The sequence below is a fragment of the Ailuropoda melanoleuca genome, chromosome 2 (assembly GCF_002007445.2).
Source record: "Ailuropoda melanoleuca isolate Jingjing chromosome 2, ASM200744v2, whole genome shotgun sequence".
Taxonomy (NCBI): Eukaryota; Metazoa; Chordata; class Mammalia; order Carnivora; family Ursidae; genus Ailuropoda; species Ailuropoda melanoleuca.
The window spans coordinates 170,040,903-170,053,391 of NC_048219.1; the positions used below are offsets into that span (position 1 = coordinate 170,040,903).

Sequence of the window (12,489 nt, forward strand, 5' to 3'; positions counted from 1 at the left end):
TAACCATCCATCCAAATCCCAACTCTGAATTTTTCCATTTCTACATTGCCCCAATATTAATATTAGTATTAATATTAGTTCTACATTTAAATTTATTTAATGCTAATCACTAATCCTTTTAAATCAGTTTTCAACTCATCTCCATTCAATAGTTTATAATATCCTCCCTTCTCCAGCCCTGCCCCCCAACCCCCCACCCCCACCTGCAGGGCCAACTTAATGAGAACTAAGCCATGGTTTTTCTGTTTGGAAATCTGTGTCAGTTGATATTAAACTACAGCTTGCCTGGATGAAAAAATTCTTGGGTCATATTTTTTTATCTAGTGACTGCGTATTTTCTTCCACATGTTACAGAATGGAAAAGCCTATAAGGCAAGCCAGCCTCTTTTATTTTATTGGGTGCTCAATTTTTTTTTTTCCATTTGACCCAACAATAGTCTTTATATTTAAAGACTAGAAACCATTCTAAAATTCCAAGTCTTCTATTGTGGGAAAACTCTTACTGTCTTAACAAATTCTTTCTGCTTCAATGATTCTATATGTCAGGGGTATCGATTATTGGTATGCTAAGTTCACTGTGTTTCATATCTATTATTCTCTAGTCTTAATTTTTACTTTTTTCCATTTTGGATTCCTCACATCTCTCAAGCTTACCTCCATGATTCCCAGCTAGAGAGTATATCTGCTGCTTTGAAAGTGACCTTCATTTTTATAATGACTACATTCTTTTATTTTGGAACCTGGTTCCATCAGTTCACTCTTATCTCTCTCCCTGTAGTCTTATCATTGATTTCTTGAGCTTCTGTGTCTCATCTTTAGACTCCTGCCTCAGAGGAGCTATATCTCACCCCCAACTTCACACACCACCTCCCACCATAGAGAACTCTGTTCATAATTTTCACTTGCTGTGCTGTTTCTGAAAATGATTATCACCAACACTCTTCCCTTAAAGCTTGACTCAATGCTGAACTCGTCTCCCCAACTCCCAGAGGCCCACATGCCATATTTTCAGGGGATGGTAATGAAGGCTTTATTTCTCTTCAGTCAACCAAGATCAGCAGCTGTAAGGCTGCTTGCTGCCAGTTTCTCCTCCACTCTAAACTTGCAAAAAATAGTATGACTGCACAGTCTGTAATTCAGCCCCACCTCTTGCCACTCAGGGAGCCCAATGTACATACCAACTTTGCCATTCCACACAGGCGGCTTATTGGTTTTGTTCCCACGGTGGGTCAGCCACTAGGGAGAAGGCTGTGCCCTCACTTTGCCTGAGTTCATGCTCTCCTGTCATTCTTCTGCCTTGGTTCAATTTTCACTGCACTCACCCGCCCTAATTCACATATTCTGGTTATAAGATTTCGTTAGTTATCAAAGAATGAGCTGCTTTTCTGTTTCTCATGCTCCTTATTATTTCTAGAGAGAACAAAGATCTCAGTACTCCACCATCATTAGCCAGAAATGTATGTTAAAATTCTGTATAGTAAAATATAGCAAAATAAAACCAAAATCATAAAACAAATGTATTATCTAAGTTTTTACAATAAGCACATTACTTTTGTCATCTATTTTTTAAAGAATCAATATGCTATTTAAGAAGTTAATAAACTTGACTCAATTCATTTCACTGTGTGAAATCCACATGAGTCTACCATCTACCTTTAAGGGCAAGTGTTTATTAAACACTTCCAAAAAGCCCATCATTTTCTCAAAAGCTGTGAAAAATATAATAGCAAAAGACACAATTCCTAACTAATATAACACTGTGTGTTAACTGGAATTGAAATAAAAACTTAAATTAAAAAAAGAAAGACACAATTTGCACCTTTAGAAGATACAGTCTATGAGACGAGATTCGTTCAAAAGGAAGCACACGCCTGGAGGCGCTCACCCCCAGCACTGAGCACCCAGGCTCCTCCAGGTCCTGGGATCTGGAGGCTGCTCCCTCTGCCCAAGCAATGGACATCTGTCCTCTTTGTACGCCCCCCACCTCTGGCCAGCCTGAGGCCAACACTTCAGGACCCAGCTTCGTCGTAGCCACATGCAGATTCCCGAAGGCTGCGTTAGTCACGTGCTCCGTATGTTTCCCTGTTTTGGCAATCATCACCTTCTACTGTAATTGCCTAGTCTTCTGTTGTCTTCCCACCTAAAAAAGTTCCCAGAGCCATGAACAATTTTCTGTTCATCACTATATCCCAGGGCCTAGCACGGTGCCCAGAAGTTAATGGTGCTCAGTAAATACAACCAGTTACATAAATAGCTTCTGTGACAGTAACTCTTTAATTCCTGATGTTCTACCTAAAACAAAGGTTACTAGATTCACCCAGGGATCATGAAATAATTTTTTTTTAATCACTAAATTGGGACTTCAGATGGTCTATACAATAATTTCTAATAGCCACAGTCATACAGCAAGACAAAGTATAATTTAGAAACTTGAAAGTTTTTGAATATTCCAGTACATCTCATGAACATCAAATAGATGTCATATAATGGGGCACCCAATGTCTATTCAGCAAATAATGTTTAAAAAATATATAAGAATGCAGGGGTGGGGGCACCTGGGTGGCACAGCGGTTAGGCGTCTGCCTTCGGCTCAGAGCGTGATCCCGGCATTGTGGAATCGAGCCCCACATCAGGCTCCTCCACTATGAGCCTGCTTCTTCCTCTCCCACTCCCCCTGCTTGTGTTCCCTCTCGCTGGCTGTCTCTCTCTCTGTCGAATAAATAAATAAAAAATCTTTAAAAAAAAAAAAAAAAAAGAAGAATAATGCAGGGGTGCCTGGGTGGCTTAGTCGGTTAAGCAACTGCTGTCAGCTCAGGTCCTGATCCCAGGGCATCCGTCAGGCTTCCTGCTCAGAGGGGAATCTGCTCATCCCTCTGCCCCTCCCCCTGCTCATGTGCGCAAGCGCTCGCTGTCTCTGTGTGTGTGTGTGTGTGTGTGTGTGTCTCTCTCTCTCGCTCTCTCTCGCTCTCTCTCGCTCTCTCTTCTTTAAAAAAAAAAAAAAAAAAGAAGAATAATGCAGGGGTGCCTGGGTGGCTTAGTCGGTTAAGCAACTGCTGTCAGCTCAGGTCCTGATCCCAGGGCATCCGTCAGGCTTCCTGCTCAGAGGGGAATCTGCTCATCCCTCTGCCCCTCCCCCTGCTCATGTGCGCAAGCGCTCGCTGTCTCTGTGTGTGTGTGTGTGTGTGTGTGTGTGTGTGTGTGTCTCTCTCTCTCTCGCTCTCTCTCGCTCTCTCTCGCTCTCTCTCGCTCTCGCACACGCCCTCTCTCATAAAAAAATTTTAAAACTCTTTAAATATATATATGTATATATATAAGAATGCATTAAAATCTGCCTACTCAACTTCTAACTTGAAGAATTCATTAATCTCCCCAACTGCCCTCCTTCAGTATTTGCCACAAGCGCCAACTCTCACTCATCACCTCTATGACACTATAAAAAGGGGTTTAATTTCAGCATCTTATAAACAACTTCTACTCAACCTTAATTTTTTTCTATCTACCTGTGATTACTTTTTTCTTTGCATTTCTTTGATTTTGAATATTTTCAAATCCTACTAAAAGCCAACTCTGTATCATTCTTTCCATCTTCCTTTAGAACAATCAACACTTCATTTTCAAATCCCTCTTTTAAATGCTCAATTTAGGGGCGCCTGGGTGGCTCAGTCAGTTTAGTGACCGACTCTCTTATTTCGGCTCAGGTCATGATCTCAGGGTTCTGAGATCCAGCCCCACAGTGGGCTCTGTGCTGGGCGTGGAGTCTGCATAAGACTCTCTCTCTCCTTTTCCCTCTGCCCTCCCCCTGCTTGTGTTCTCAAAAAAAAAAAAAAAAAGCTCAATTTAATCTTCATACTTAATATTTCCAGTCTCCTAATGTATTCAGACTCACTTTGTATACCACAAAAAGTAACAAATGTTAGAGGAAAACGGCCCTCTGCTTCAAAGTCGAACTTCCAACTAAAAGAGTATTATTTAATATCAAAATCACTTCGTCTATAAACTGGAAACAACTATTCATCTGGTCTTCTCTACATTAATGGATTTTTCTTTTTAATTAAAGAAATCATAACAAAAGCACAAAGGCAGACTTCAGGAAAAAACCTTACTTTTTTTCCATTTTTTATATGTACCCTCCTACAACTGAAGTTCTTTACCCCAACTCCAAAGGTAAAGTTCACATAGCCTTCACTCCTCAGCTTTTGTTGTAAGATAAAGAGAGGAGGGGCATGTGGGTGGCTCAGTCGGTTAAGTGTCTGCCTTCGGCTCGGGTCAGGATCCCAGGGTCCTGGGATGGGGTCCCATCTTGGGCTACCGACTCAGCGGGGAGTCAGCTTCTCCCTTTCCTTCTGCCCCTCTCCCTGCTCGTGCTTGCAGGCTTGTGCATGCTCTCTCTCTCTCAAATAAATTTTTAAAAAAATTTTTTTAAAAAGATACATTGGGATGCCTGTGTGGCTCAGTTGGTTAAGCCGCTCCCTTAGGCTCCGGTCATGATCCCAGCGTCCTGGGATGGAGCCCTGAATTGGGCTCCCTGCTTCTCCCTCCCCCTGCTCTTGTGCTCTTGCTTGCTCTCTCTCTCCCTCTCAAATAAATAAAATCTTTTAATAAATAAATAAAATAAAAAGATATAAAGAGAGGAAACATGATCTTAAGTCAAATTCTTACAGCATCACATGGTCTAATCCAGGAAGAAGAAAAGCTATACCCTAACCTGTACTTTTAACACATGATCAGTATTACTTCAAAAAAGAAGAAAAAATCCTAAGCACATTCCATTTATTAACAGCAACTGTAGATATTATCTTCAGCTGTGGAAATAAGCTGTTTGCAATGTAAGTGATCTATGCTCCCTTAAAGAAGAGAATGCAAACAATTAAGCACTTCAGAGCAGCAGCAGGACATACACTCTTATTTATTACTAAAAGGCAAACTAACCATTACTGAGAATAGTCTCACAGAATGAGTATTTCCACAGCAAACATATCCATATACTGGAATTCAAGAGCAGGAAATAACGGTTAGGTGTAAAATCTTAAAAATGCCTTCCCAGGGATGCCTGGGTGGTTCAGTCGGTTATGCGTCTGCCTTTGGCTCAGGTCATGATCCCGGGGTTCTGGGATTGAGCCCCAAGTTGGGCTTGAGCCCGGAGTTGGGCTCCCTGCTCAGTGGGAAGCCTGCTTCTCCATCTACCCCTGCTTGTGCTCTTTTTCTCAAATGAATGAGTAAAATCTTTTTTTTTTAAGATTTTATTTATTTATTTGACAGAGAGACAGCCAGCAAGAGAGGGAACACAAGCAGGGGGAGTGGGAGAGGAAGAAGCAGGCTCCCAGCGGAGCAGGGAGCCCAATGCGGGGCTCGATCCCAGGTTCCTGGGATCACTCCCTGAGCCATAGGCAGACGCTTAACGACTGAGCCACCCAGACACCCCATCAAATGAATGAATAAAATCTTAAAAAACAAAACAAAACAACTTCCTTGATATTCTATGCTGAGTTTAAATGGAAAATAAAATCATTCCTTTCCAGTTTCTTCTTTGCAAACATAGGGGAATAAGACATTAGGAGGGAGAAAAGGAAGACAAACTTTGAACAAAAGCAACCTCTCAGTCTCCCCACAGCAACACATGATCTGATCTGACCAAAATATGAACATTATTCTCTCTGGGACTGCCACCGTACCACATCCATGTGGTAACTCTGCATGTCAGTATTGCTCTTTTGAGTCTCGTGTTTCAGAAGCATGTTCCTTTCACTGCCACAGCAGTTCCCCCTAATTGCTATCTGTAATTCTATATTCTACCCCCTTTTAAGAGCTAGACCAACAACATACCTCACAATTTTTTTAAATCCACCACCTAAAGTCCCAGAATGTTAGCTTTCTAATGTATTTAATACAATAAAAAAAATTTACTTATCCCAGAGTTGTATTCCAGGTCTTAAAAAACTTTTCTCCCCATTTTAAGCTTTTTTTGAAGTAAGTTTTAATTCAACTTCGTGGAGCTCAAAAAGGTAATGAGATACTAAACAGTAGAGTGTAGTCATTAAAAAACAAAACAAAAAACTAACATCCCACATATCAATGTTAAAAGTAGTAAAATTAGACTCAGAAGTGATGTAAATCTGCCCATTGATGTGATCTGAAGAGAAAGATGAGGGAGAAAAATTGTCTATCACCTCGAAACAAAAAATACTCACCATGACTGAAGTTCAAAATAAAAAACTTTAAATAAACCAAGGAAGTGCTTACTGAGTACCTATTATGTGCCCAACACTGTGCTCAAACAGCACTGTACAAATAAGTCTGCATAATGAATTTAAACTAAACATGGCCTTTACACTAGTTGAGCTCCTTAGCTGATTCATTAGAAAGTAAGGATCGTCTATGAGCAGTTGAGAGCACTCTTCCGCTCTAGTGGGTATCAGAGATGGGGCTCCAATCCGGTTCTGCTGATTACTAGGTGTGTGACCTTGGGCAAATTATTTAGGTTCCAGTTTTTGCATATGTAAAGAGAGGACTATAACAGCAAGTACCTCATTGAGTTGTTTAGGAGAATTAAATTAGGTATTTCATGAACAGTACTTAGCGTGGTACCCAGCACCTAGTAATCACTTAATCCTAACTATTAGAAGCAGTAAGTAATAGTTTATTGGTATTATCATTTTAATCTAGAATCTGCAGCGCTGAAATGCACTCTCCAGCTGCTAGGACTTTTCTGAATGGTACAGGGTAATTCCCCAGTAAGTCAGGCCCTCCCACCTTCTTGCGGCTAGAGTAACAGAATCCACTAAGAATTGTTTCCTATAATCTATATTAAGAATCCAAAGTTAAAAATATTTTTTACGTTCTATAGAGCATCTATATACTGATATTCTTGTGATGAAAAATACCAATAAGCAATGCTTGATTTGGTTTCAGCTTTTATGAGCTCCACTAAACAATCCTTTACAACAAATGCTGAGTTCCTATGCATGCCACAGTCATTCTTGATCCTTAGAGAAACCCTACATTGCAGGACCAGAAGAAAAACTAAGTTACAGCTATAGTCTTCAAAGTTCTTTTGTTCTAAGAATCTGAAACTAATGGTCTCTTTGTTCCTAAATTTCACATACACGGTTCCATCCTTATCTTACTTAACCTCTCTGCAGCATTTGACACTGTTGACCACTTTCTCTTTCTTGAAAATCTTTCTGGCAGCTCAGTGGCTTCCTCTTTCTTGCTCCCACCCTTAAATATCAATGTTCCCCAAGATTTTCTTCTTCTTAGTTTGTAGGGATGCAAGATGAAATGCCTAAATGTGCCACAAGGGTGGCCCAGGGATAGACTGGCAAACTTTGCTCATCTATAGGGGGCTCCCTCAAAACAGTTCCAGCAAGTTGTCGTGATTCTTAAAAAAAGAAAGAAAAAAGGAGAAGAAAAAAAAATGCAGACCCAAGGTTTCTAAATCTTAGCACTTTTCGAAAGGTAGAAATCCAGGTTTACCCCCAAAATGTCAGGAGCCCATTAAACTGTTAAAATAAAGTTGCCTGACCTTGAGCAAGTGAATCTATTTCCTCATCTATGAAATGGCAGTGATAAAGTCACAAACATACAAAAAGTGAATCAAACAAAACATTTCTACAGCCTTTCATTTTATCTTCCACTCTCCATCTGTCCCAAGACTACAAGTTATGATCCCAAGTTCCAAGCCACATGCAGGAACTGTAAACATGCATAAATGCATTCTTCTGGAGAAGAATCCAGAGTTCATCAGATTCCCCCAGAAGATTAAGAACCAGCCTAAGCCCAATGTGTCTGCTTCTACAGCCTCAGCTGTCACCCCGTGCGGATGATCCCCCGATCTCCGCCTGGCCAGTCTACACAGACCACTTTACCTCGGTGAGCGGCCTCTCCACTGACCTCTCTCCATCTCCACTGTCAATGCCATGGCCTCAGTTCAAACCTTCCATCTCTTCTTTGCAGCTGCCTCACTGGCCTGTTCCAATCTTGCCCCCCTTCACTCCACCCTGTACAACTCAGATCCTCTAAAACTCAAATAATTTACTTGGCCAAAGGCCTTCAGGATCTGCGTGGGAACGTAAAAGGAATCCAAACTCCGGAGCCCACCACAGAAACTCCTTAGGACCGGGACGGGCAGACCTCTCCCCCTCCCACTATTTATTCCTATTCCTACTACTCCTACAATTTGCAACACAGAATACTCTTTTGTCCTCAGGCATTTATTCATAGGAGCAAGTCGCAGCTCTTCGAATGCCTTTCTAACTCCTCCCATTCGCTTGGGGCAGAAACCCTTAAAGTCTAGAAATCCTGGAAAGTCCTTCTCTTTAAGGCTTACCCCTAGGCCAGAATAAATAGGTTTTCTTCCTCTGGGCTAATCTATCCCTTATCATTCAATGCGATGAATGTCAGCCTCCCCCCCCCACCCCCGACTAAAAACTCCTCAAGGGCAGAGAATGTGTCTTTGTATCACAAGGCCACAGTGACCAAGAGGAAGTTAATCTGGTAAGTGAATGAAACGTCAGTGGTTCTAGCCACTCCCATCATGCCTCAGGTTAACATCCCACCCTCCCAAGGTAAGCCCCCCTAAATCACAGGCTGGGGCTTCCTCAAAGCTACCCAGCACACACGCCAAGCAGGCAGAGAACTGCAACAGTGTCAAAGGAGCACCTATAAGTAAGCCCACTTTCTTCCCCTGCTGGTGCACTTACCAACCCTTTACAACTGCCAACTCACAAAATTCAACAGCTAGACCACCATCAAGCTGCTGAGACTTCTAGGAATATACTGTCAACTTCTTACTGGCACAAAAACAGTTATTTGCCCCATGAAGGTAATTATACTATTCTGTATGTACTCAAATACTTACTAGTATTAGTAGTATCTGCGGAGCCAAGAACTTATGCACATTGAAAAAACTCTCACATCCAGAACAGTAAAAATCTTTAGAGGAAAATTTTATATAAAAGTCATGTACCAGGCACCATTCTAGAAACTATATGCAATTCCTCATTTAAGGGCCACAGCAACCCTATGGAAAAGGGATTATTATCACCCCTTTTCACAGATGAAGAAACTGACACTTAATGAGATTAAGCAATTCGTCCCAGTCACATGAGATTCGAGGACAGCTTGACGTCAGAGCGCCAAGTGCTTAGCCAACACTAAACTACACAACGTTGTTAAATGGAAGATCCTAAGGTTATGTTGCGTGTACACGCAATCACACACATGGAGAGAAAACACAAAATGTTAACAGTGGTTAGTTACCTCCTGAGTGTGAAAATAGGTCTGAGTGGGATGAATATGAGCATATTCTTTTATAAGAATATATAACATATAAAACTTTTAGTCAGAAAAAAAAAGCCAATAAGAGAGATGGTATTTAAATGGTTTTAATAAAAAAAGGTTAAGGTGGGTTAGGGGAATAGTTAATGAGGACCTGCTAAGAGCCAAGCACATGGGCAATTTCATCTAATCCTTACATCAGAAAATGTTATATTTCCATTTTACAGATAAAGAAACCAATGATTAAGTAACCCACCCCTCGGAAGGGTTGGGATCAGAACCCAAAGCCCAGTTCAAATGGGTCCGACCGCAGGATACGACTCTACAAATAAAATGTAACCGAGAAGCTGTTTAAGAACAAACCACATTCTGGGAAAGAATCAGAACCAAGAAGACCGGCATATTAAGTGAAGGTGGGAAAAGATGGAGGCCTAAGGTTTTAACTTGAAGCTTTAGTCAGTACTCTCTGCAAGTGTCTCCAAAGAGCCAGAAGTATTATCTGTAAAATCAGCCATGCCAGTGAGGACTCGGCCAGACCCGTACCTGAGGAGTGGGAAGGAGATTCCATTGCTGTTTTGCAAAGCAGGATGGCATTAGCATAAATTACCAGGACTTAAATGGAACTCCATTGTATAAGCCGCAGAGTATCTGCTTTAGGGACAATTGGCTGCTTCCAACCCAGTCTCACCTATTCATCTATTGTTTACAAGTTACCAGGTGTGTGTAGGGAAAAATGGGGTGTTATGCGGCTGACAATATTGTTAACTGTATTCAGATATAAATGATCTCTCATTATTCATAACTACTGTTCCAAACCTGGATAGTGAGAGCTCTGAACGCTTGGGGAACATCCCAGGTAAGAATGAATGGGTCAGCACTTTTTTTTGAAATGACATGTTTAATTTCGAGTGCTCTGACTTCAAAATTTTAAAATCCATATAAACTAAAATTTCATTTCTCTAAAGTAGTATTTCATTTCTCTAAAATGATTTGCTGAGGAAAATAGCTGGGGTGGGAGCATACAAATTTCCTTACATAATCTTTCAGAGGAAATAAAATGTGATTATTTCAGACTTAGAAATTAAAATAAACATCTGCTTTTGAAACTAAGTATTTAATAATGAAAAATACATTACCTTAGCAATTTAAAATTAATTCAGTATTTACCCTGAAAGTCTTATTAGTTTCAAATAAAATGTAACTTTGAAAAATATCAAATCCTCCATTCCCTCAGGGATAAAGTAGCCCATGAGGTGATGAGATTAGGAAATTTATGTAGGTTTGGGACAGGATGGGAAAAGTAGAAAACTTTTAGGATTTGTATATATAAGGCTTTTGAAAGTTTAGATATGTGAAGTTGACAGTATACCTTAAAGATATCAAATTATGGGGCAAAGAGATCTTTTTAAATCCTAAAATGTTCTAGGGAAAGAGACTCACTGAATGATTTCTTCCAACATGCTCTAAAAATAAGGGCGAGCTATAATAGAAGTAACAATTCTGGGTACACAAGTCTATGAAAATGTCTGAGTCAATACGCAATTTCAACTCATCAATAAAGTTAAACAACCATTAAATGTAATTTGCATTTTTGTATGAAATCCATACAACCTCAAATATCAAGTTTTCCTTAAGTAAAATGCTAACTGGCTGGATATCTATCATTGTGGAGAAACAGAAGGAGTTTTATTTTAGGGAGACAAAAGGAAAAGAAAGCCACACTAAGTAAGAATCACAGGAGTCTCACTTCCACGCCTGACAGAAGTCAGACCAAGTCATGGGTTATCTATTGCTCTGCAAGTGGCAGCTTTTCACTAGGCAACGGTGCTCTGGGGGGTGTGTGGTCAGAATGTGGAACACCTCGGCCAGTGTACTACAGCCTGATACCAGGCAGGACACACACATACACAGCACATTATGCCCTAGGTCCACTAAAAAAAGAAGGGGGGAAAAAAACAAGTCAAAGAGGAAAAATAACCTCAAAACTTGCCCACACCAGGGGCTGGTCGTGGGGGCAGGGGACATTAACATTTCCACTTCCATACTAAAGAACAACCAGAAGGAGGTTCAGAAGGAGGTTAAGTGTAACCACAGGAAACATCCCATCCCTGAAAACCAGGAAATCTAGATTTGGAAATTTTAAGTTTTTGACTTTTTTTTTTTTATTGCAACTTTTAAAGCTCATGGCACCAAAATAAAGCTAAAATTAAATCCGTTTAAACACAGAAAAAAAAATTACCAAAACCACACTGTGTCTGCTATGTCCAGTTCCCTGAGGGCTCTTCCACCAACCCTTCCGAGTTGTGGCAATAACAAGTTTCCTTAAAATCCCCATTTTTCTATCTCTAGGGTCGAACATAAGAATATCACATAAATCCAAATAGTTATTGTCAGAATAAATGAACTATTCATCCTTAAACTGTAGACCTTGTTCCAGGAGCTGCCCTGCCCACCTCTCCCTCCTTTTCCTCCTCCTAATTTTTAATGCTTCCAAGCGTTCTGACGACCGGGGTCTCCCCCTTGGGTTCTGTTCATGTGTCTGATTTACCAGACACTGACCAAATAGGGCAGGAAACTCCTACGTCTGGGGGCTGCTCCAGAAATCCAGCCCCCTCTAATGACAGTCTCCTTGCCGCTCCCTTCGTCTTTCCCTCTGCGGGGACCGTCCAGAAAACGGGGCTTGAGACCCAAAGGAGTCCGAGAGGAAAGGAGGGGGGTTGCTTAACCCGCAATGAACACCCCCGGGTTCTGGAGTAAGGGCTAAAAAGGCGATGAGGAGAGCCTGCCCAGTAGAAATACCACCTGAATCTACCTCCCCCTTTCCCACAGCAAAAGCCCAGTCACTAACTAATAAGCTACGAAAAATCCCTGGAAAACTTTTCCAAACGGGCAGAGAAGGCCCTCTCCCCAGCCTGTGGGGGCTCCTGGGGAACCGGCTGGAGTTTGCAGCCCAGGAAGGGCTCGCTGGGGAGTGGGGTGGGGCGCGGGCGAGGGGTACAGGGGCGGAGTACCTTCAATGGACAGGAACTGGCAAAGAGTTGCAAAATAGCCGAGTGCTCTCCCCCCACGCCCTCGGGGGTCGCGGGCGCTAGGACCAGGGCTCCCCGAAACGAGGGCAACCCCCAATTCGGGCCTAAAAGGAAACTTTCCGGGCCGCGGCTGCACCTGACTCCTCACCGCCCCTCCACCCCACCCCGCCCGCCAGGCCGCCCG

General features: G+C 41.7%; 1 protein-coding gene across 10 annotated transcripts in view; it reads right to left on the reverse strand.

Moving 5' to 3' along the window:
* The window catches only part of INO80D (INO80 complex subunit D), a 66,929-nt gene that overhangs the window by 53,877 nt on the left and 563 nt on the right, over positions 1–12,489 (reverse strand). For 2 of the 10 annotated variants that reach the window (XM_034655042.1, XM_019801013.2), the window contains exon 1: positions 12,288–12,476. The exons of the other annotated variants lie outside the window; for them this stretch is intronic. The gene's annotated coding sequence lies outside the window, so the exon portion shown is untranslated. Of the gene's footprint in view, positions 1–12,287; positions 12,477–12,489 lie in introns of those variants that run through there. 10 annotated transcript variants of the gene reach the window in all.